This window comes from Enoplosus armatus, chromosome 15 (genome assembly GCF_043641665.1).
Source record: "Enoplosus armatus isolate fEnoArm2 chromosome 15, fEnoArm2.hap1, whole genome shotgun sequence".
In the NCBI taxonomy this organism is placed as follows: Eukaryota; Metazoa; Chordata; class Actinopteri; order Centrarchiformes; family Enoplosidae; genus Enoplosus; species Enoplosus armatus.
The window spans coordinates 6,710,451-6,734,444 of record NC_092194.1 but is presented as its reverse complement, the minus strand read 5'-3'; positions in this window follow the sequence as shown (position 1 = coordinate 6,734,444).

The window sequence follows — 23,994 nt, the reverse complement described above, 5'->3', positions numbered from 1 at the left end:
TATGAATTCACCATGAGGAAAAATGGTGAAATGCAACATAAAACTACAGAAAAATGACAGACTCATTAAACCGCTCAGACTCTCTACCACCTACTGATGTACGTTGAGCTGAGGCAGAGTCAGGGACAACCAATCCCTTTTGTTACATAATATGACGCAATGTTGGAAAAAAAAGAACATTTTTAAGAGCTTTGATCAAAACAGCTACTTTGTCCTCTGAATTTTTGCTTTTAAAACATATAAAAGTCTGCATTAACTAACGGTATTAACGGTAATTTTCTGGAGGTATAAATTACATTTGGTAAAACATTCAACCTGCAAGTTGCTCTTTAAATCAGTCAACTTTAATTTATATTCAACTATTCACACAATCAATGTATCATTTAGGTTTTTTGTTAGCAATTCACCAATTGAATCTTACACTTCCCATTTAATGCAGTATTTTCAATATAGCCACCAAGACATAGAGTTTAGCATCCGTTACATATTTGTGGTAGGACAAAAAATGGTCAAATCTACGGTGATGGGCTGTGAAAAAGAGATATATGTTTTGTGAATATTATGTTTTCACCGTGTTTGATCAGATAACAAGTAACACCTGTATTTTACTTTCTTTCTTTTTTGTCATGTGCAGCAGGAAGCGTTGTTGGTGAAACAGACAGCTATTCATGGTGGACATATGTGCGAAGTACAACCTCTCCCAGCTTCAGTAAAACAGCAACATCTGCCTTCAGTTTTTATAGCCCACAACATATGTCCCTTCTTTGGTGACAAAGCTGGTTAAGGCTCTCATGCTGTTCCTGTCCCCTAGTCCAAACATACATCTTTAGATACCTGTCAGCCTTTATTATTCCGTCCTCTGTCGCTGCAGATAAGGGAAGTTAAAGTTTAATGAAATGCAGCCCGGCTACAGAGGCCTGGCTTTTATAATTTGTCACAGGCTGGGTGCTGGGAGCCCACTGCTATGTAAACACGGAGGCAGTGGTCACGGCCATTACTTCTAAATGACGGAACATGGACGAAGTGGCAGAAATGTCACTCTGCACCAGCCATTTTCCTGTTGTTGCCATTGCGCTGCGCTGTGCTCCCCCATAAACCAAGATGGAGACATCAAAATCTGAAAAACACAAATTCTAATAAAGCCTGCGGTGATGTTTTCACAGCAAATTACCCACAGAAAGTATCCAAATGCAGTCATTTCCCGTCTGTATTTTCACATAAAATTGATAGCCAGCATGTTTCTCAGGCTGTGTTCTGGGTAGCCTCGAATATAAGAGCAAATGTGGTAGCTGTAGGTGTGTTGAAGCTTCCAAAGCCCTGCAGCAGTGCTCTCAGTGTCTATAGCCATCATACTGCACTTGGGCCTGGGGTAGAAAAGACAACCTATTCCCTGTCTCACACACTAGGGCCACAGCAGTACTTACACTGTGTCCCCCTATATAACCCTAATGGTAATTACAGATAGGACCGGAGGCCTGCAGCTATGGTGGTCAAGGAGCTCCGATGCACTTTGTATCACTGGACTGAAGAGTCTTGTAGCTAACTGCCTTGAAGTATCGGTAGATGAAATGTTTTCTGACCATTAGCTTGTCACGGTGTGTGTTATTTTCCTTAAAGTTTATACAGATAGGTTCTAGAAAAATAAACAGAGTGGTCATTATCCTTTCTTTAAAACAGTGTCATTAGTGCAGTTCATTTGGCCAGACAACGAGCAGCACAGCGCAAGAGAGAAGGACCATCCCTCTTCACTGGTTTGTTCTGCACTAGACAGAGCTCTGGCTTATTCTGCCACTTCCATTTTGAACTCCATATTAGCCTGGACTGCAGTCTAGCTGAGAGCAGGGGTCCGCACACCGCAACAGACACACATACACCATACACACTTCAGCAGCAGTTGATGTCTTAATACGGGCAGGATCTAATTTAGCTGATCCTCTGACATTTATCCTTTAGGTAAACTCTAGCCCTCCCCTCTCAGTCCCAATAGCACCCGTGCCAACAAAACGGTGCAGGCATATTTTAGAGCACCCGCTTCATACCTCAAAGTGCCCTCAGGGACACTTAGTGTCTCCTCTCCGGTTTCTAGTGAAATACTCCACATTTGATGTTATTTCTTGGGCCCTTTGTGATCAGGCACAGGAAGTTAACTGAGAGTACACTCTTGATGAAAAGATATTTATTCTTGGCTGCAGCCATTTTCAGGTGGTGCAGCAATTGATGGGCAGCAGTACACAATAACATATGCACTTACTTATGGCAAGGCACCCCAACAAAGCTGTTGAACAGACATGCGCAAGCATATTCAGAGGTGGTCTGTCTGTGTGCGTCTGTGTGTGTACGTCTGTGTGTGTTTGTGGACCGGTAGGGGCTACAATCAGTAGCTCTGTGACAAGGGAGGGAGGTGGAGGCTGGCGGGGGGGGGGACAGAGGGACAGGAGTGATAACAGATTGAGCGACTCTGATAAACTCTCCTCTAATGGTTCTGCCTGTCCCTCTCCCCCTCTTTCACTGGCGGCGGATTAGAAACCTGGATAAGGAGAAGCAAACACTGGCAGCTTCTCTGAGTAAGCAACAGAGAGAGGGAAGCAGAGGAAGATAGAGAGAATGAGGGAGAGAGATGGGAGGAGGAGAGACATGAGGAGAATGAAGGACAGAGGGAGAGAGGCAGAGTGGGAAGGGAGCCAGAGAGGATATTCAAGGAGTGGCACTTACTCACAGCCATCCATCGTTTCTCCTTACCACCCCCCACCCCCTGCGATCCCCTTATAGCCTCCTGCTTTATTTTTGCCTTCTCGGCCCTTGACAATGCAGTAACTGCTTACGGAGCACTGGAACTGCTCTTTGAGCCTGAAGTCGATGATGGGTTCAAGTGGCGGGTTGCAGGAGGTGTCAAACACGGCCTAATTCTGTGTGGTTAACAGCTAGGCGTGACACGTGCAGGACAGTGTAAACATGGATTAGGTTGATGTCTCAATCACAGCATGGCAGTCTGACAGACAGGCTGCTGACAGTGGCAGCAACATGGGGAAGCGGCTTCAAGCTTCAAGTTTGTACAGTGGTTCATATATATATCAAAACATTAAATCCTCTTCTCGTTTTTAGTGTCACGTTTTATTTAACCTCTACTACTGTAGGAAACATTAATCACGTGGAATGATCTTATGCGAGTCTATTTATTTGTCTCAGTGTACTATAATTCAATGCTACTTTGTATTGTATTGGACATTTTTAAATCTACAAATTTCAAAACAACACTTTGCTCAACTTACATGTATTTTTACTGTGGAGTTGGATTATTGTATTGTACTTGAAGTATTTATGTAATCCTTAAGAGTAATAATTCAAAGTTACCTTGCATACGTTTGGTTGCTGTTTAATTTCCCCATTTCCCACGCATTGATATTGTATTTGTGGGGGTGGGTGGTGAAACCTGCACTGATTTCACATAATCACAGGATTCACAAGATTGCACATAAATGCACCTTTGTAACAGACTTCTCAATCACTCTGCACTTTCAACTGGATGTCCTCACAGACCTCTGAATGGAAGAAATAATGAATACACAAATATAAACATGTCGTCTTGAAGGAAGCACAGAAATATTTATAAAAATTGGAGGGGTCAATTCTGTTTGAATGTGCCTCCCAAATACATTCTTTATACAATAAACAGTGCTAACCATAGCTTTGATTAACAGTGACTTTTAGATCTACAGGAGCGACCACAGCATGACTGTGCTGAGCACCAGTAAAGAACTAGATATTTATGAAGTGAGACGCTGTGTCTTAATTGAATATGGAATGGGTAGGACCCCACGCCTGGCTACCATTCAACTGAGAGAAGGCTCAAAATAGAAGGAGATAATGTGACCATGCAAAATGAAAAGCAAATAATTATATCCAGCTTTAAAGCATCTATTAGTGCAATTCTGTGCGAACAAATGGAAAATTGCACACTTAGTAATTTGTCCATTTGATTATGGCTGCTGAATATGTGTGATTAAAATAGTGTAATTATATCTACTGTATTGCATTCATGCTCTGAACAAGACATTGAAATATCTGACAACTGTATAACTGCGGTGACAGTTGGATTGACCGGACACAAAACCATATGCTGCAGTCAATTAATAGAATGTTCCATTTGCTAAATTGATCCATGAAAAGGATTTGCCCAGAGAAGCTGAAAGTTCAAACTGCACATAGCTTTTACAGTGCAACAGGGGTTAAACTATTAAAAAGAAAACTATTGACTCCTGACGCAATGTTCCTATTCAGATTGTGCGAATACTAAGCATTAAAGCACCACTCCAGACAGCAGTAAAAACACTAGCTTTAGTGAAATTCTTGCCACAATGTCAAAGAAGAAATAACACAAATTGCTACACACTGGTGGCAATTATGTTGAGGAGCATCCTAGTCGTCAGGGTTGTCTTTCTCCGCACACAAGACGACGTCACGCTTCTGAGGGCCAGTGAACTTGAAACTAGAACGTGCGGCTTCGCGTTCTAGCGTCAAGTGCTGCAAACAATATGTACTCACTGCAAGCACCGCTCGACTCAGGAGACGACATGCTCCAATGATTGTGCCTTTGCCACAACTATTTGTGATTGACAAAGGCCTGTGTAACTCACCATTGACTTTACCTCACAATCCGGTATCGGCGTATATCTCGGTGGGAGAGCAAACAAACGAGCAGTAAATAACTCGCTCACTCGGTCCCCGCAGGCCGTCAATCAAATGGACAAGTGTACACTACGCTGTGTTAGAGAGCTCAGAGCTGAACTAATCCAGTAAATACAACAAAAGCCCCGACCTGAGAAAAATCCTGTGCGGAGATCCAGTCTCAAACCACAGGAGGAAAGCTGGGAACACAGAAATCTAATGACTCCAAAGCAGGCATGAAGTGTGAAATCCTACTCTTTCCGAAGAACAGCTGAGCCTGCCTGTGAGACGAAGCTAGTAGCATTTGTTGCAATGGTAATTGTCGTGATAGATAATCATGTTTATTGATTCACTGAGTGGAGTCATTAGCTGGTTAACAAGTCGCTACCAGAAATATTAGCCATTATTGTGGAAAGCCATGTTTAAAGTCACTTGAAATTCATAATAGCCCAATGAATGCAACTATTGTTGGGTATTGAAGTCTTTCAATAGCTGTCTTGCCATCAACACACTCCTCATACCAATGCATTACACTGAACAAAAGAGCCAAAGACCAATTATTGAAAGATCCTCACAAACTAGTGAGCTAGCTAAATATTGTCAACTCCAGCCAAATTCCCAATCTTCCTCTATTAATTAAGCCATTTAATCGTCCACCACACTAATTGCATAATTAAATCACGGCCTCCTGGGTGCTACTGATGTGCAGTGGGTAATCTGGCGCAAAAATACCACTCATCAACAATGTAGGCTGGTTGATAATGGTAATGGATGGCTAGGACCACAGCGACTCGCCAAGGACAACTTGCTTCATAAATACACAAAAAAGGTTTATTATTATTATAAGAGAGATTTATTATAGTGCTATTCAGATTGATATACAATAAAACTGTGACTCAAGACAAACACCATATTTTCTGTGTAATAATTGTGCATGTAGTACAACATGTTTGACCATCATATAAAATAAAGATTAGTATTTTTTTTATTTTTAGTGTTTTTATTTTCTTGATATTATCTTCACATTGTAGGTGTCAAATAAAACAGCACTTGAGATAATGACAGTAACCTATAGCCTGAGTGCGTTTGCCTCCTGTGAACATCTCTAAAGTATAAATGGCATTTTGATTTTAGAAAAATATAATTTCAAGCATTTCTTAGATGATGGCACAATGTGTGCCATTATTTGGACATTGCTTTTTTTTAGTAAATTATATGCCAGCCTGAGTTTAAAAACAAGCACAGATTCAAAAGTACAAATAAAAAAACAATCAGAATCATTAAAAAATCCATTCCACTACACAAAAGATGCAGCCTCTCATCCAAATACAACAACATGCGGTAGCCCTCCAATTTAGCACAATTGTGGTCAGTCGACACGAGTGTGACCAGCACAAACACCTTGTGTGTTGGCATTGTTGGGTCTGCTCGTCTCAGCACAAGACTCAGCGGCTCCAGCCAAGTGTTTAAATTCCTGAAGAGCCTCCAGAAGAAATTAGTATGTAATGGCCACACTCTGCAAGAAGAAAGACCCATTATGGCTTTCCACTGACTGTACTTGGCTTTCATTTGTGAGCTAAATGGATGCGCGTGAAGGTGAGAGTTCACTAGCCATTCAAGTATTTGGCTTTAACTGGCTCCAGCACTCTTGCTTTAATTCAAGCAGAAGGACAAGTATGAATAATCGCTCAGGATAAGACTCATCACAACCAGCGGCATGAGCCGCACCCCCCCCACCCCACCCCGCCACCACCATCACCCAACTCCCCGCCCTCAAAATGGCTGCTGAAGCTTAATGACAAAATACCATTTACATCATGCCTTTTAATTTGCAATTTGCCAGCTTTTGTTGCTGCTATCTGATTTTGGTTTGTTAGCTGCACACTGTATTATTTTGATGCAAATTTCCTCCCAGCTCATCTCAACTGGTTCTAATTTCACATTTGTTTATCAGAGCTAGAGAAAATAGCTAGGGAGAAATGGGTAACTCTAATCAATGTAAAATAGAACACAAAATATCCAATGATTACGAATCCACGAAGGCTGGCAGCCTGTGCACAGAATTGAGGCTGTGGGATGCAGTAGCCCATGTGGTATCATGGGGACAAAGAGACCACACCCAGCTGACACTGTGGGGATGAGTTGTAAAAAAAAAAAACGGAGGTTTTGAAGAGAAATGTCTGTCATTGGGCCTGTAACGAAGAAGTGACTGGTTTATTTAAATACATGGGAGTGTACAGCCAAAACTGCTAATACAAGGCCCCAAGGGTGTTCATCTCATGTAATATATGCACAGGCTAATTTATTACACCAGGACTAATTTCCATTGCTTGTGCTTGGAGTTGCCTTGCTAATTATGGAATGTTTTTTTCTTTTAACCATTTTTTTTCTCCCTGATTCATAATTGCGCATCCACATTCAGGGGCAGTGTCGTTGCAAATGAGATGAGGCCTTGCCATTTGGCATTCACGGCCCCCCACACCCAGGTGAGCCCACAGCCCACACAGGGCACAAGCAACGCTCCATTTCCTTCCAAAAAACACCCGCCCTCCCAATCACCAATGCTTGGATCTTTGATGGGCTCTGCCCCCAGAACTGGTATGGCCATCTCAGAAATATCAGATAGGCTGGTGTGTAATTAGACTTGGGACTTTAATTAGGAAAAGTTAACTGTTAGATGAAAGCTGTCACATCTGTGATACGTACTGCTGGTTCAGTGGATGGATCCCAGGGGGGTCTGCATCAAAAGGCCCTTCCCTGCTGAGCAGGCCCACTCTAGCATGTTCTCATGCGCCAAATCAGGCCCTCTGAGTGGCAGCGGATGTGAGGGGATGGAAAAACAGAGGCGCAGACACAAGTTAACTGCAAAGGAGAGACGAAGAGGAGGAGGACGACGGAAAAGGGAATGGAGGAAAGCGAGAGAAGAAAGAGAAAATATCGCCGAGCCGCTCGGCTGCTTTTTTGTGTGTCTCGTTAAACGGAGAACACGGCACAGACACAAAGGGATCTGAGGGAAAACAATGTCGCTTAACAAGACATCACTGGCTCATCATTAGCAATTTGTTGAGGGCATAATTTTCTCCTGCCCCTTGCATAATAGGTGCCCTGGGATATTGCCGAGGCTTTTGTGTGCCCTCATTTGGCTATTTATTTACTTGGCTCGTGTCACAAAAGAGATCTGGCCACCTCGAGCGAGAGCCAAGATAACGCTGTTATGGCTCCACATCACAGCCCTATTAAGATGGAGCTCCTTTAATTGACTCCCCTAGCTCTTTGCCTGACCTGCAGTCTCACTGATCCCACCCAACCAATAAGAGGCCTCGTCTCACAGGGCAAAGCCTGGAGCGATGTGATGTTTTCGCTCAACTTGTTTTGGTTGGTGTTGTGTCAAACGGCCTTGTTATTGGGTGCACTTATTTGTTTTTATGCATCATGCTCTGAGTTAAGGTGCTAAAAAGAATAGTCAGGAGCGATTCTGTATTTTAATTGAGCTGCTCCCTCTCTCTCTCTCTCTCTCTCTCTCTCTCTACTTTCTGTATTGTGCTCTCGCTCTCTCTCTCTGCTGGAAAAAATACAACAGCTGCAAACTGCTGTAGCAGTGTTAAATATGGTGAAACGGCTTGACGGATATCACTGCCATTAATCACAAAAGCGAGGAGAGAGAGAGAGAGAAAGCCTTATAATTTCATTGTGTGCGCTTCCTGTTTACCCATCTCCCCAGATGGTACTGCCAGCGCTCCACAGAGGAGCTCTCATACTGTTGTTCCATCGCCCCCGCTTTCTGTGGCCCTTTTGTGACAGTAAAGACATTGAGCTGTCATTTACATTCAGTAGACACATACACTGGGGGATGGATGGATGGTCGAGTGGATGGATGACCCGAGTCATGGCAACAACGTAGCTATTTGGAAAAGCAAGAAGCAGTTCTTTTTTTCTGGAAATGGAAAGATATTGATGATGCTAGCTCGGTGCAGCGCTGACAGATTGCGATGAGTATAATGATGTGCATACACTATCTAAGGACCCCCCCTGACTTCCTGTGACTCTCCACCCACCCACCCTTTTTTGAATGACAGCATTCACATTAGTGTAACTGTAATACGATTGTATCTGTTGTTGAGGAAATAAAAATCAAGTATTTGACCTCTGCATCTTACAAGTGGCTTAGTCTTATGCCGTGGTGGCCTTCAGACTGATGACGCAGTTGCACCCTTTCATGCCACCACCCTCTTTTTATTTTTTCAGAATTGTTAAAGCCTTCATATCAAGACTAAACAGCGTTAATGTATTCTGTCCATAGCATTGCTGGAATTTGCATGAATTTATCAGGCTTAAAGCCAGGCTGTCTGTTCTTAGCCCTTCATTGCGTGAAGTGTGTTAAATGTACGCACATGCACACGGCCGCCCCAATGTCTGCTGCTTTGACATAAAACTGTGCGTTGCCAAGGCCAAACGAGAAGATAGTGAAATCGATTTCCACATTGTATTTCATACCCTTTCATCAGGCCCGGCCCCGTGGCTAGAACGCTTGTGATTTCAAAAGCACTTAACATACGCCAGCCCCTTTGTTCAAGAAGCAAACTACTTCTGAGGAGACATCAATGCAAATAAAACCAACTAGCAGAGCGAAGGGAAACTCGAGCTGAAGAACAACCAAATTACCCGTAGTTAATACGTCTTCATTACAGTTCCTCTCTCTCTCTCTCTCTCTCTCTCTCTCTCTCGCCCTCTCTCTCTCTCTCCCCAGCATACCAAAGATTCTCAGCACTAATGATTTTCTGGGTATTAAAGAGGCACCCACTGCTGTCACTCTGGATATGAAACAAGAAAACAGATTATTGTCGAGATCACCCACTGTGAACACCCAAATGATACTTAAAAAATAATGATGTTCTTAACCATACTCATTAACAGCACAGTGCAGGAAAGAACAATACTCTCCTCCAGGAAAGCCAAACAGATTTCAAATTAGAGCATAAAGCGGAGAGGCAATCAGTTTGGAAAAACACTGAGGATGGAAACAAAGCAGACGGTGTGGTGATATATTCTGTTCCCACGCACGAGGATTTGTGTGCACCAGCAGTGGTTTAAAGTGACTGAACATTTGGCCATGGTTATTGGTGTAAACCCTGCATCTTTTGTATTTTTTTTTTAATCACAGCCAACACATGAAAGGCACCCATTGAAAATATAATCCTGTAAAGTAACTTGCTGCAAGAAATGTCGACTACCTACTATCTACATGATGTGCATGAAGCCAAACACATCAAATCATCATGATAATTATTGATCGTCCACTGTTCTTCGCTTCAAAGTTCCTGTGTGTTCGTACTGTATATTGATATACATCTGTTGTGTTTTTCCAACTGAAATAATTTGCACCATATGGTAACAACAGAAAAGTAGCTGCTGGTATTATTTTGTGTAAATGAAGTTTAGGGCTCGTAGCTTGACAGGAAGTCCATTTCAACAAGTTGCCAATGAATCACTAAAGCCTAATTTCCATTACATAGGAGAACGATTCAAATGTTGGCCTATAAACAGACAGTAAAGGAAGTCCAATGTTCCATAACTCAACCCTTGTAATGGCGTACTTTCCTTGAATAGGACAACTAGGGACACAGTGGGATTGTTCAGTTCTCGCCAAGCCAAAACGATTCTTTGTCAGCCAGGCATAAATAACATAGTGTTGATTGTTCTGTCAAAGTTAATCTGACAGCTCGGGGAGGCAGTCATTTATCTAATGACAGAGTTTCTATGACGACAATCGATCCTCCTGCAGCCTGGGGTGTGTGTGTGTGGTGGTGGTGGTGGGGGGGGGGGGGGGGGGGGGGGGTGGATGCAAAACATTTGCCAGTGGCTGTGTTAGTTGAAGACAGTAAAATACATTCAGAAGCAGGGGACAGAGATGCTTTGTGGTGATGTGCAGCTTTGTCCGTAAAGGTATTACTTTAGTGCATTCTTAAGACACCACAAAGTTTCAGAGTGCCAGCTCTGGTCTTATACTTCATCAGCTGAATGCAAAATATTAGACATTTTTGCAGACATCCAAAAGCTAATAACTTTGGCAAAACAACATTTTATCACAATACCACAGCGTGTCTAGTGTCCTCCAGTGAATTCTACCTGATATCCTGTGATATCATTTATTGTCCAGCACTGTCTCTGAGGGAAATGAACGCTACTTACTTTAATTCAAGTGCAGAGAATGTCACGCTTATTTTGGAAAAACATTGTCAAACATCTTCATTCATTTCTAAAGCAGGTGGATCTATAAAAGCCTCCCTGTAAGAGGCACCACCATTCACTCATCATAAAGGTTTTTAGTTATGCTCAGAAAGTTAGACATTAACTTTATCCTAGTAACTGTCACATTTAGAATAATAAAATTATTAAGATTATGCTTCATCTATTAATTTGATAAATATGTGGCATATGTTTGATATTGTTCCCAGTAGTAAAACATATTCAAAGGAATATTTGCCTTATTCCAGGTCTAAAGTCTAAAGACCTGTATTGTTTACACTACCAATGTGTGTTTTTTCTTTCAACTGCGGTGGGTCACTGCTGTGAGTAAGTGACAAAAAAGACACCAAATTAATGGCGACATGTTTGCAGTTTAGGAGGTTGGTTGTGCTGCCGGAGAGGGAATATGGGGGAATAGTTAAGCAGCTCACATTATATTTTAGTACTCATCTGTAAATGGAGGCAGAAATATCTCCACTCCTGGACTCTCCAGAACACTTAGCTAAATTTCCGCTGTTACATTCTTGTTGCACGGAACAGGTCACCGCTATGGCTGCCACGTGACCTTGATGCGTTACAACAATGGTTTAGTTTTAGGTAGTGGAGAACTGGCAGAAAAAAAGAGTATTCTTAGAAAGGTGTCCTTGGATGCCGCTCTGTTATCAAAGAATTGCATTTGAAATAAATTCGTCTTTTCCTTAGAGTCCCCCCCTTGGACTTATTGCTTGTCCCCAGAGAAAATTAATGACAGCCAGAGGAAGCACACATGCCTTTATGGTGATATACATCCCTCATAATGAAATGCATTAATATTGCGAGAATGCTGAACATTGTCAAATGTATTTTGGATTATAATGAGTTGAAGGACATTGTGGAGCACTGAATGACCCAGTAGCACTGGGTAATAGCTAGCTGCAGAGAAATTAAAATATTTTCTTGGCAGAAGTCTGCTTGCATCTGCTTAGCTCTGTCAGTGCTTTTAACATCCTATTACTCTGTGGAACATTCAATGTAGTATCCATTTAAATTCAAAAACTGCACTACTGTTGCAACTTGTTTTGAAATGAGGAAATTAAGAAAGACTTGCTATCTGTGTCTGCTTTAGCTAATGTCCAAGTGTCCTGATACCTTGACAGCATGTCTCAAATAGGGTACGTGCTGGAGAAGGAGACAGAACCCTGACAAATATCATCCATAACATTAAAATGGCCCCTATTGTCATTACGGACAGAGAGATTAAATTCATCTCATCAGACGTAAGTATGACTGGTGCCTCAATAGGCTGATGCCAAGCGGCAAGCCAAGAAGATTAGCAGGGCACTGATATCATTATTTCCGCCTATCAGGGATTTAGCAGGGAGGCAATTGTAATTTCTAGGCTTATTAGTTCACACTCGGAGGAGAGAAAGCCCAGTGATAAAGCCGACTGTGACAGCCGGGCATTCCAGCAGCAAGTGCTGTCACTGTGACACTGACCAAATGCCAGTGTGCCTCTGTCCCTGTAATCCTGCCTAATGGAGGTTAACACACAACACAAAGAGGTCCTCATCAACGATCACAACAATCCACACATTTGCATTTTTAAGTTATAAGAGTGGTCACAGAGAAAATCAAAATTAGGGAGGCGGTAACTTGGAAATGAAGAGCGGGGAGGAGGAGCAGGGGGCGCACGTAGAACTGCACGCGCACACGTGCACATCAAGTGTATTTTAAAGTTGTGTGGAGAAGTGGAGCAGCAATCTTGAGGGTGGCAGGCAGGCAGATCCTCTTGGCAATTCGAGACATCTGCCTCTCCTGCCTGGGCAGCCTGTGCCAACGCCGGCCCCTGGAGAGAGCCCCGTTCCCAGCACACTAAAGCCCAGAAGTGTTTGTCTAGCCTAATAAATATTGCACAGCGCTTCCTCTTAATCTCATTAATGTTTGTGCATGTCTGTTGGTGGCTGTAGATACAAACAAGGGATGAGCATTAAGCCCTTTAAAAAAAAAAAGAAAAAGAAAAGAAAGACGGCCATCATCGACGCCACCAGCCTCCTCCCTAGATATACAACTTTGGTCGGCTTCCTTTAAGCCAGCCACTGAAAGCACACAGGCATTACTATCTGCTCCCTAACACCTGAGTTCATCCCCAGTTCCATTTGTCTCTGTAAATCCAGGCATAGGATTTGGGACACTGTCATATTTGGGCCAGATGAAGATATCTGCGGCTCTGTTTGGCAACATGTCTCCTTAATTATGCTTAATTTGTAGACCAAATAGACGCTTATCACTCCCACTGTCTGTGACAGCTTAATAATCTCTAACCTCCGCATGGGTGGGTGTAAGAGAGAGCGTGACCGGGACCTTAATATGATTTGTGTGTTTTGGTGTCATGATTTAACAGTTTTATAAGCCACCCCAGTGATAAGTATCATGTTATTAGGGAGTTACATATTTGACTTTATTTTTTGTGACCAATTGTATTACAATAATGGCATTAATCAGGGTCTCCTGGGAGGAGGAGAGAGCTGATTTGCATTGCAGCAGCTGACAGCTCTCTGCTAATATCTTTGTATGCATAGTATACGCTCTAGAAAAGGTTATTGGTAGAAGAATAGAAGCAACCTAAAGGTTTTCCAGCACCTTCCTAAAAATACAAAATACCATTGCAGTCATTATTGATGACAAATAGTCGAATGGGGCCGCTGATTGCTTTAAAAATCATCACCATTGTTTTTCCCTCTCTTGATACATTCCTCCACCGTTTCTAGTGTGATTGTGTGTGTGTCTGTGTGTTTGTGTGTGTGTGTAACATAAGGAGGGGGTATGGGAATGGAAGTAGAGGTGGGCGAGAGGGCCCTGATGGCCCTGCAATGAAATCTGCCTGAGTTTGCCTCTACCAGCTGCAATTATCATTAAGCCTCCAATGGAACTGGTCCACTCCAGAGACACCTAAAAGCCGCCGTAGACCCACACATAATATTGTATTAAATGGGACCAAAAAAATCAATACACAATGCAAATGAAAAGCAGGGGAGTAGGATCCACTCAGTATGCATATTTCCTGTCAAGTACACTTTCTGACCCGCTGAACGCCGTTCGTGGCGGAACTCAGTACTTTTGAAAATTACTGATGATCTCTTGTTATGAGCCCCTATCTGCCTGCCTGGCACTATTTGTGATACGCTTGTCTAGCCGCGTGTGCTGAAAACCTGCTCGCTTCCCCGCTGAATTAAAAGAGTTTGTCCATGAACTGACGAGAATGTGCTGCTTATGTCCTTTTTGTACACAGTAAATGGAAATGTTGATAAATACCTCCTCCTATGAAGCACTTGTTTTGTGGCGGCTGTGTGCGGCGCACAACGGCACAAGAGAGCTAATTATGAGAAGGATGAGCCGGGGTGAGGAGCAGGGTGGGCAGCTACTTATTTTGCTGCCTTTCTTTCCATTGTATGGAGATATTATTTCGGGGATGTAAACATTTGTGCTGCATTCGTGTGTGTGTGTTTGCCTCTGCGTATATATGTGTGTGTGTGTGCACCATTGGAGGGTGCATACAGCACATGGAAGAAATACTCCAGCAGGAGGGAAGGAAGCCTCTGAATGCTCCGTTAGTGCAAACAGATAAGTGCTTATCATATACCTGTAGCCAGGAGGTCATATCCAATATAGCCAAGCAATTCCTCCAAGCTCACTTCCCCTGGTTGAATTTGCAATCTTAACTGGTAGGGTGGTCCCTTCCATTGTGAACAGGGCACACACTGGGCTGTCAAGGTATTCTCTCAGAGGCCCACATTCACTCTGTCCCACCGAAGCTATTTATTCTCTCTCTCTCTCTCTCTCTCTCTCTCTCTCTCTCTCTCTCTCTCTCTTTCTCTCTCTCTCTCTCTCTCTCTCTTACTCCCTCACACACACACATAAAGAGGCACGCACATACTATTTTTAGACATCATTTTTTGATTCACTGAAATCACTTTCAGATATTAGAATTTGATATCACACAGCTTGCGTGTCCCCCCAAAGATTCAATAATATTGTTTTCTGTAGTGGACTGTGTTGTATCTGTGTTAAACATCTCAAACCTGCAGTGATAATCTAAAGTATGTATGACTATTGGTTAAAAGAACATTAACTTGGAGAAATGATGTACAGGTTCTGAATGCACATGTGTGAGTAGACGTTTGTGTTGTTTTATTATTAAAAGAATAAAAGAAAAACATTTTTTTTCAGTGTTGCTTGATAGGGATAAAATGTTTTAGCAAAATGAGTAAAATCGCAATTATAACAATAAGAAAAAAAAACTAGGACTCTGCATACTCAAGACATTTGTTTAATTTGATATATAAATTATTTAGTTTTATTTATTTTGGATCTAATCTATATAACTATTATTATAGCTATAAAAGGGATGACAAATTCAAGACAAATTTAAATTTAAAATGCACAATTCTTATTAGCGTTTTAGTTTGGCACATAAAAACACATCAGACACTCAAGTCCAGTGAACTTGATTTATTTATATATGTATGTAATTATATTGCTGTACTGCCTAACACCAGCTACTATAAAGCTGAACTGGACAAAAAGTGCCTTCTGAAACAACACCTGACTGATAACATGATGCTTTGTCAACACCAACGTGTGGCCAATTGACATTCTTCTAACATAACTTCTAAATTAATACGTTTTAAGTAAGAGTTGTTGAATTTTAAATCTTTTTTTTTTTTCAAGAATTTAGATTTTTGTTTTTTAAATATTTGAAATATAAAAATGATACATCATTGGAAACTGTACACATTCAAAAGTTACAAGTCATATTTCAAATGATCATTTCGCTGCGATTGTACCTTGTATGATTGCATGTAACAAATAAAATTGATTGATTGATTGCTTTTAGTCCTCTGCGTGTTCACTTTCTGTGCAGTAAACATTACACGTAAGTGGCAGCATCTTTATCACACATCCATCTCATCATCACAGAGCAGAGATGAGCTGTTATCTAATTAGCCCCCGGCTAACACGCTTGTAAAATGGGACTTTACACAAGAACAATGTTAGTCACACTCACTGATGTGGTCTTTGGTTTTCTCTTCCCCTCCTGCTTTCTTTCTCACACTTTCTTTTTTTTTTTTTTTTTTTTTTTTCCGACTGCACCTCAGTGGTGGAGGACATTTGTGAATTTGTTTTAGGTCAATGGTTATGATGTGAACTCATTATAGGAAAGGTCAGACCCATACATAAATGTATACTGGGACTACCACAAGCGTGGCCCGTCTCAGAGAAGGATCTCAGGATACTTAAAGGACTTCGCCCTGGGAGGAGAGAAGGGCAGACCTCACAGGAGGTTCACAGGAGCTGACTGTCTGTCTCAACCAGTCAGCCAATCCTGTGTCTCACTTCGCTGATTATGCACACTTCCCAGACCGCACTGGAGATACTCCACAGGGAAAGGGGCGAAGAAGCAGGGTTTTATACGTTGGCTGGTCTAAATAATGATGTTGCCGCCACAAACAGGGGTGCCCGCTATTCCCCCTAGAGTTTTGGTTCATGGCCTGCTGCCTCTCTGGTTAAGGCTCCTGTTTCTAATGACCCATGTCAAAGACTACCCCGCACTGCTGTAATGACATATCATACCTCATCACTTAGACTCCCACACTGACAATTATAATCATATACATATAGCTTTTGCTGCCACTATTATGGCAAATTGATATGGTGATGAGAGACGCGGCGGCAGGAGAAGGAGCTGGGAAGTGGAACAGAGAAGGAGGGCAAGAGCAGGGGAATGCGTACAAGGACAGAGCACGGCCATGAGGGATGACTGAAGACACCTAGTGAGGAATTGCAGTATCAGTGTTCCTTACACAGGGTTTCATTCTTCACGCAAGTTATTGTTCATTCACCCCCTTGCCCCTTAAAGAGTCATATCCTGCCCTGTTTGGCTAAAGAACACTTTCTGTCTGTATGGGCCCTGTCACTCCCCTCTTGTTTTTTACAATGGGGGGTTTTAAGCTGCCACACTAGATGTGTAAAACCCTTCCCTCTCTGATGGGGCTAGGGCAAGGACCACCAGCATACTTGGCCCCTGTGCCCCATGATGCACCCAAAACAAAAGTGCATTGAGAGTCTCCCCAGTTTTTGTTCCCCGACCTCAAGGTACCAACACCCACAAGGCGCTGGACTCACTTCCTGTGCTGCCCTTTGCTGTACATTTATTACCCTGTTCTGCCAATAACATGTCCTTCAAGCTCCAAGATGGATGTTTGCTGAATGAGTTAACCTTGTGTGTATTTGACAGTGGCTATTGGTGGTCCACCTCTTTGAGGCTGACTTGGCACAAAGGGGCTTTTTGTTCACGATTTTTCTGTTTCTCTTCTGTTCTAGTGGTCCTTTGTTTCCTGTTTCCCCATCCCTTTTTTTCTAAAAAAAGAAGCACCCTTAAGGGCAGGCTTTTCAGTCAGCATCTTTTTATTCCCTTTACTACACAATTTTTATGCTTCCACAATATCTCCCTCTAGTCCCAGCCCCCAGTTTCTATCCACAGCCCAGCCCTCCATGCCCCAGCCCTGCCTGTCCTGCAGCAGATTTAGCTTTTGTTGGCTAGTGTTAATAGGATTAAAATGGGTTACTAGCTCAATCACAGAGAGCTTCAAACCATCCCTAAATGTAAGTGTCTCATGGGGGTCGGGGGGCATTGTGGTTCTGTCTTTCCCCCCTCTGGCAGCCCTCCTGATCGGAGAAACCCCAGGCCTGATGGGGGTGGCAAAGGTTTGGCCTCCGGGAAAATCCGTAGGATTATGTCAGCACTCATTACAATGTACACAAAGACCACAGGATCAGTAGGAGCACAAACGGAGCAGTTAAGTCAAATAGGGTGGGCCAGGGGATTCTCCGCTTCCACCCTGACATTGATTAGCCTTTGTGCTCCACGACTCCCCACATTCAGGCTACAGCCGCTGGGTTACCGATCGGCAATGTCCAAAGTTAGTGCTAGCTTTTATGCTGGCTAGAATTTTAATTTTGAGGCTTAGTCTTACATTTCAGTTTGGAATTACTAAATAAAGTTGACCTGTTACCATGAACTGCAGCATTTGCCTGATGTTTTATCCAAAGTCACAGATTTTTACCAAGCAGACAAAAAACAGCCAGCCAGCTATGATAAAAATCCATTTAGCCTTGGCAAGGTGGATATTGTGGGTATAGTGCACTGTGCCCAGCACCCATACATAATTAGACAGTGGATGAGAATAGTAGGGGATCTATTGTGATAATGTGAGGTCACATCGCTCTTGAACATCCATGATAATGACCATATCCAATGAAGTTGTATCCATTAGGCATGTTGAAGTGTCCAGTAGCGCATTCACACAGCCCTGAGACTCACACATACACACACACACACACACACGCATATACCTCATTTGCATAGCGCTTAAACAAAAGTGAAAACACATAATTAAAAAAATAAAACACAATACACAGCCGGACAGGATTAATATTCTGCCGTCTCTCATTAAAACACCACAAATGCATCCTGGGTGGAGCATGTGCGTGACTACTACAGTGTCACCCTCCAAGGCTGGAAACACGAGGGGCCGGCCAGCGATTGATGTTTGTGTTTATTTGAATCGGTACTCGGGGGCAGTGCTCCACCCTACGTTCAGCACACATTTTCATACGTGACGATAACACACTCATCCATTCACAGACACACACACTTGAAGGCAGATAAATACATGTGTTTTGCTCATGCACACGGACACACACACACACACACCATCTTCTACCACACATAAATGCTTTTGGAGATCAGCGTGCACACTTGTGTTAAGCTATGCAAAATGGCCACACTCACAATTCACTAGTGCTTGTGCATGCTAAAAAGGGCTGATGTGCCTGCCGCGTCTGTGTTTGTCCACTATGGAGGCATCACTGCAGTGATGTTACAATATATGCACCGGAGCTGAATCTACTAACAACATGGATTGGTTTTACTGACCAGCAAATATAATACAATCTCTATGTACCCCGCGCTCAAGCCATTGCACAGATGTTGCATTGCCAATATGTCCTGGCTGAACAACAGGAAGCGATTGAAGGGATTTTGTTTTCATTTCTGCTGCATCAGGTTAGAAAACAATGCACTTGGTCCACACATAGAGTACACAGTGATTCCTGTTAAAGTAGCTTTGTCAGTGGAGATTGCTGAGGTCCTTTAAGAATATTACAGCCATATGGGTTTTCCCTCCACATATATCTGTTTATTTATTTACCTAGATTAGATCATAAAATCATGAAATTACCCTAAAATTGCTTTTTCGAGAATGCACACAGCATAGATATATATATATATATTTATATATAAATATATATATATATATATTGCCCCTATCCCCTCCTGTCAGCGTATTCATAAATGTTGCTGGAAAAATTCTTATTCTAGCAATCCTCCAGATAGCCAGAGCCCATTTCCATAGCTTTAAATAATGTCAATCTGGGCAAACCCTGGATTGAAGCCCCTGAGCCGGAAGGCACAATTTCTCCTTTGCCTACAGTCTGATAATTTTCGGAGCTATTGGCAACTTGGGAATTTTGCAGCCTTATCACTTGGGCTCAGCGAAGTTCACTGCCACTAATCGGTGCAGGGATCACTCATTCAAGGATTGCATGATCATGTTTTTTTTCCAGGGCAGTGACAGCTGTCTGCACCGGGGCATTAGCAATGCAGATGAAGCAGCCTAATAGGTTAATGCGTAACACACGAAAATTAGGTTTAATCCCCAAGCGAAATAATCTAACATTTTCAAATTCCTTGATGTGGGAATAGAGACATTGCCTGTGACTCAATTAGGTGCAATGCGGATCAAAGCAAATTTACCTAGAGCATGTGCCCTAGATCCCCAGCACGCAGGCACGTGTATGTGTGCAATAGTGTGTGTTTGTGTGTGTGTGTGTGTGTGTGCTTGTGACAGTGAGGGATATGGCAGCGTGCCTGTCCTCATAATGCCGCAGGCAAACCCAGGGCGGCAATAACATCATCATGACAGGACCTCTGCCTGCTTATTTATTCCCTTTACTTACCTCACTGCTCAAATAATGTCAATGCACACATGCACACGGACATACACAGCCTGACACCCTGACACACACACACTCATACACTCACACATTTGAAAATGAATAGCCTTAGCCGTGGAACCTGCAGAGAAGTGATAACTGAGACGGTGTGAGCAGCCTCCGTCACAGCAGCAGTGTTTTCAGCCTAATTGGAACTAAGTACCAGACACATGTGGAAGCAAATATATGTGGCAATTCATATGCATGTGGTCAGGTTGGGATATATTTCTTATTCAAATCTAAATTGAATGGGGGTTGGCTGAATCCATTCCAAATGTAGCACTAATGTTGGATTCTATCCTGCATCATGCTCCATGATTACTATTAATAAGCTCCTGCCATGTGTACATCGGAACACCCTATACAGTGCCGTGTAATGGAAATGGAACATCAAACTAGTGTGTGTGTGTGTGTGTGCACATACGTGTGCGTGTATGTGTGTGTATCATTAGCAGGGTGCAGCTGGCCATTAGGGTCCTAGGGTGGGTGTTGTTTTGCGCTTCTCCTCACTGTATTCCTGTCGGTTATTCTCTAATGTGTTACTCTGACCACCAGCACTTTGTTAGAGGACAAAAATTTCCTCATTGCCTCTCGCACAAGTGTGTGTGAGTGAGGTCGAGACTGATTTCTCAAAGCAGGTAGCGGGTAATGAAAGGCACACTCTAAGCCTTCACGAATTGGCAATCGAGAGAGGAGAGAAGACTTCAGAAATAAGCACTGTTTGGGGGTTGGAAGCGTCAAAACGCACCAATTACTATCCCCAGACAGTTACCCCTCCAAAAACACACACACTGAAATCAATGAGGACACAAACTGAACAATCAGCTGCAACTAGCTATCAACAATGGAGTGGGATATGCAAAAATGCCAATTAAATGTGTTAGCATACGCGCCATTTTTTTTTTTTGTATGATATCCCAACATCTGTGGCATTAGCCATGGCTCTCTTTATGTAAAATAGAGACAGGGAAATGAATACGCAATCTACCACTGTGTTTTCATCATTAGTGCGCTCCAACTCGCAGCTCTGCTGCCTCCCAAGCCGCCTGAGTGGGGAGCGAGAGGAACATTTGTGTGCCCTCGCTTGCCAAATTAATTCTTGTCTTGACATCTTAATTCTCAGTTCTTGTGTGTGGTCAAATCAGCCTACTATAGAAAAGCAATCAAGCAATTATTCCCAAATTATATTTGCCCAACACACACTGATTGGTTATTCTTTTCTTATTGAGTAAGCTCATTAATTCTGAGCAGCTTGCTTGTTATGCCTCTGCCATTACTCCTTTCCCCTCTCATCCCCTCTCTCTCTCTCTCTCTCCCTCTCTCCCTCTCTCTCTCTCCCTCTCTCTCTCTCTTTCTCTCGGTCTCTCTCACCCCCTGCTCTTCATCATGCACACTCACTCCCAGCTCTCACTCCCACCCCCACCCCCCCCCACCACCCCTCTACACACACTCCTATTTTCCTTCTCTCTCCAACAGATGCACCCTATCTTCCAGCCCCAGCCTGCTGATGTTTTGGAGATGACATACACTACAAAAGCCCCATGATCTGTGGCATTGTCTAGTCGGCCAATTACTATTCCCATCTCTGATTAACTTTGATGTGGAACCTAATGAGATAAGGCAGCTTATCAAGGCAGCAGCTGATAGTGGTCTCATTTATTCCTGTGCCTGGCACCCAAGCAAGTGACACAAACTAATGAGGAGGAGTTTGTATGTAAGCTCAGGTCTGAGGGAAGTGAGAAATTGTTCATCTGCAGTTCATCAGCTCCCCGCCTGAAATGGCCTCAGCGTCGTCGGCGTGCAGCGCCGGGACACTCCACATAACAGCACAGTGGCTTGCTGTAGAACAAGAGCCACCAAGTTTCTCTGTGTCTGACTTCCTCTCTCTCTCTCTCCTCTGTCTCTCCTCTCCTCCTCTCTCCAGCTTCTTTCTCTTAACAGCCCCTCTTCCCTTCTCCAGGCTCTAATGGTGCAGCTAATTGCTCAGGTTGTTTAGTTGTGAGGGACGGAGCAGTGTGTGTGTGTACAAAGCTGTTCCCTTTGCCTGATCTCCAAGAGGTGAAACCTTCATTTTCCACGTCTGCCATCTGTGTCTATTTTTATTTTGTTGTGTGTGTGTGTGTGTGTGTGTGTGTGTGTGTGTGTTTAATTTTTCCACATAAGAAAATAATTTAAGAATATGCTCCACTGTTGATTGGATTTCTCTATAATATATTCCACTTGTTTTGAGGATTCATTTTTAACACACATGTAAATGAAAAAATGTATATTATATATTACACATTGAATTGGGCTGACAAGAATGGAATTAAAACACAACTTCACATCATTTCAATTGTACTTAATAGTGAGTAGAGGTAAAAATAGTATTAGAATTAAAATGTGGTAGCTTCTCTAGTTTCTCCATCACCTCAAGGCAGTGCAATAATTACTGTCCTTTAAAAGGGTGGTTTATATTTTCTTATCAACAATACCACTACATTGTAATGAAACAGTCCTTTTAAATAATACTTTTGTTGTGAAGCAGCCGCACATTCTTGTAATGCAGTTGACGAAGGAGGGTAGAAAAAAAAAGCCTGAAGTGAATTGAACTGTGAATTCTCCTGCACGGACTGTGTGTAGAGAGGCAGGAAGTGTGTGCCTTTTGATTTGGAGTATAAAAGTAAATAATATTTGTACATCTAACACATACTCAAAGTGAATGAGCAGCCCCTGAATGTGTTTCTATGAGCAAGTGGAGAGCTCTACAGACTTTAAAGCCGGAGCCCAATTAAGCCTCGCCTCATCGGGAGAGGGAGAGGAGCTGAAAGCTGAATACATAAGATAATGCAGCCGCACTAAAGCAGCCAGCTCGCTCAGTGTAAAATTAGAGAGGGAAGAAAAAATCTTGATAAAGAGAGAAGAAAAAGCAGGGACAGACAGTAGGGGGAAGAAGAGGAAAAGAAGTTCCTTTGGGCCAATTTCCTTTGAAACTGGTTAACCAAATACAGCTATTCATATTCAACACAATTAATAGTGTCTCTTTCTTGTTCAGACGGCACATCATAACGGGCAGAGGGGAAGAGAGAGAAGAGGATTTCTTTCTCCCTCCAAATTGTAGCCAATTTAAGGACAAAGCGGTACCCTCTAGTTCCCCAGAATAGGAGTTGCACGCATAAAAGAAGACTGACATCCAAATCTCATTCAAGGACGCAATTTCCAAATGCTAATCATAATCTGCAGATGTTGGCCACTGATACATCCGTTTATTTATTTATTTTGGAAGCATGTCTGTGCCCATTTGGACGTCCTGTGAAATTTGAAACAAAGAGGGAAAATCCCTTCTTTTTGAGGCATGTCGAACAGTGTGAGTGAGCAGCCGCAGCATGGACATCTGCACCATCTTCAGATGGCAAACACACACAAAAAGAAGTCATGCGCACGCACGCACAGATGCACAATAAGGCAAATGCACAGGGGGAAACACACAGACTCCTTCCTCCTTTTTACTTCTCTTGCTCTCCCTCTCTCTGGGTCGTTTTAGAGTACCTCAGATGTGTCATCAGACATTGGTTTCCATCTGAACCTGAGGGAAAAAAGAAATACTTGACAGAAAGGTATATAAAAAGAGGACACTCTGAATTTTTGACATTCTTTGCACAGCTGCTTCAAAATGAGTAGGATGGAGAGGCAAGGAAAAGCAACTCCAAGACACGTTTTTGTTTATTTGCTGCCTTTTTTCCCTTCCCTCTTTCAGGGAGATGGAGGCTAGCACAAGGCCACAACTCACTCATCCTTGTATAGAGGGACTCAGAGCAGGGCCGTGAAAGAGAAATAGGGATGGCTAAATTAATTCTGGGATCTGTTCTATTCAGCCAAACTCAAAAAGGATAACCCCTTTTTTTCCATTTAGATACCAAATGCAAGGTGAAACTCGGCTCTACTTGTCAGTTAGGTGACTTTAAATATGCTGCTTCCTTTGACAGGTAAATACATACAGTAGAAACTGCA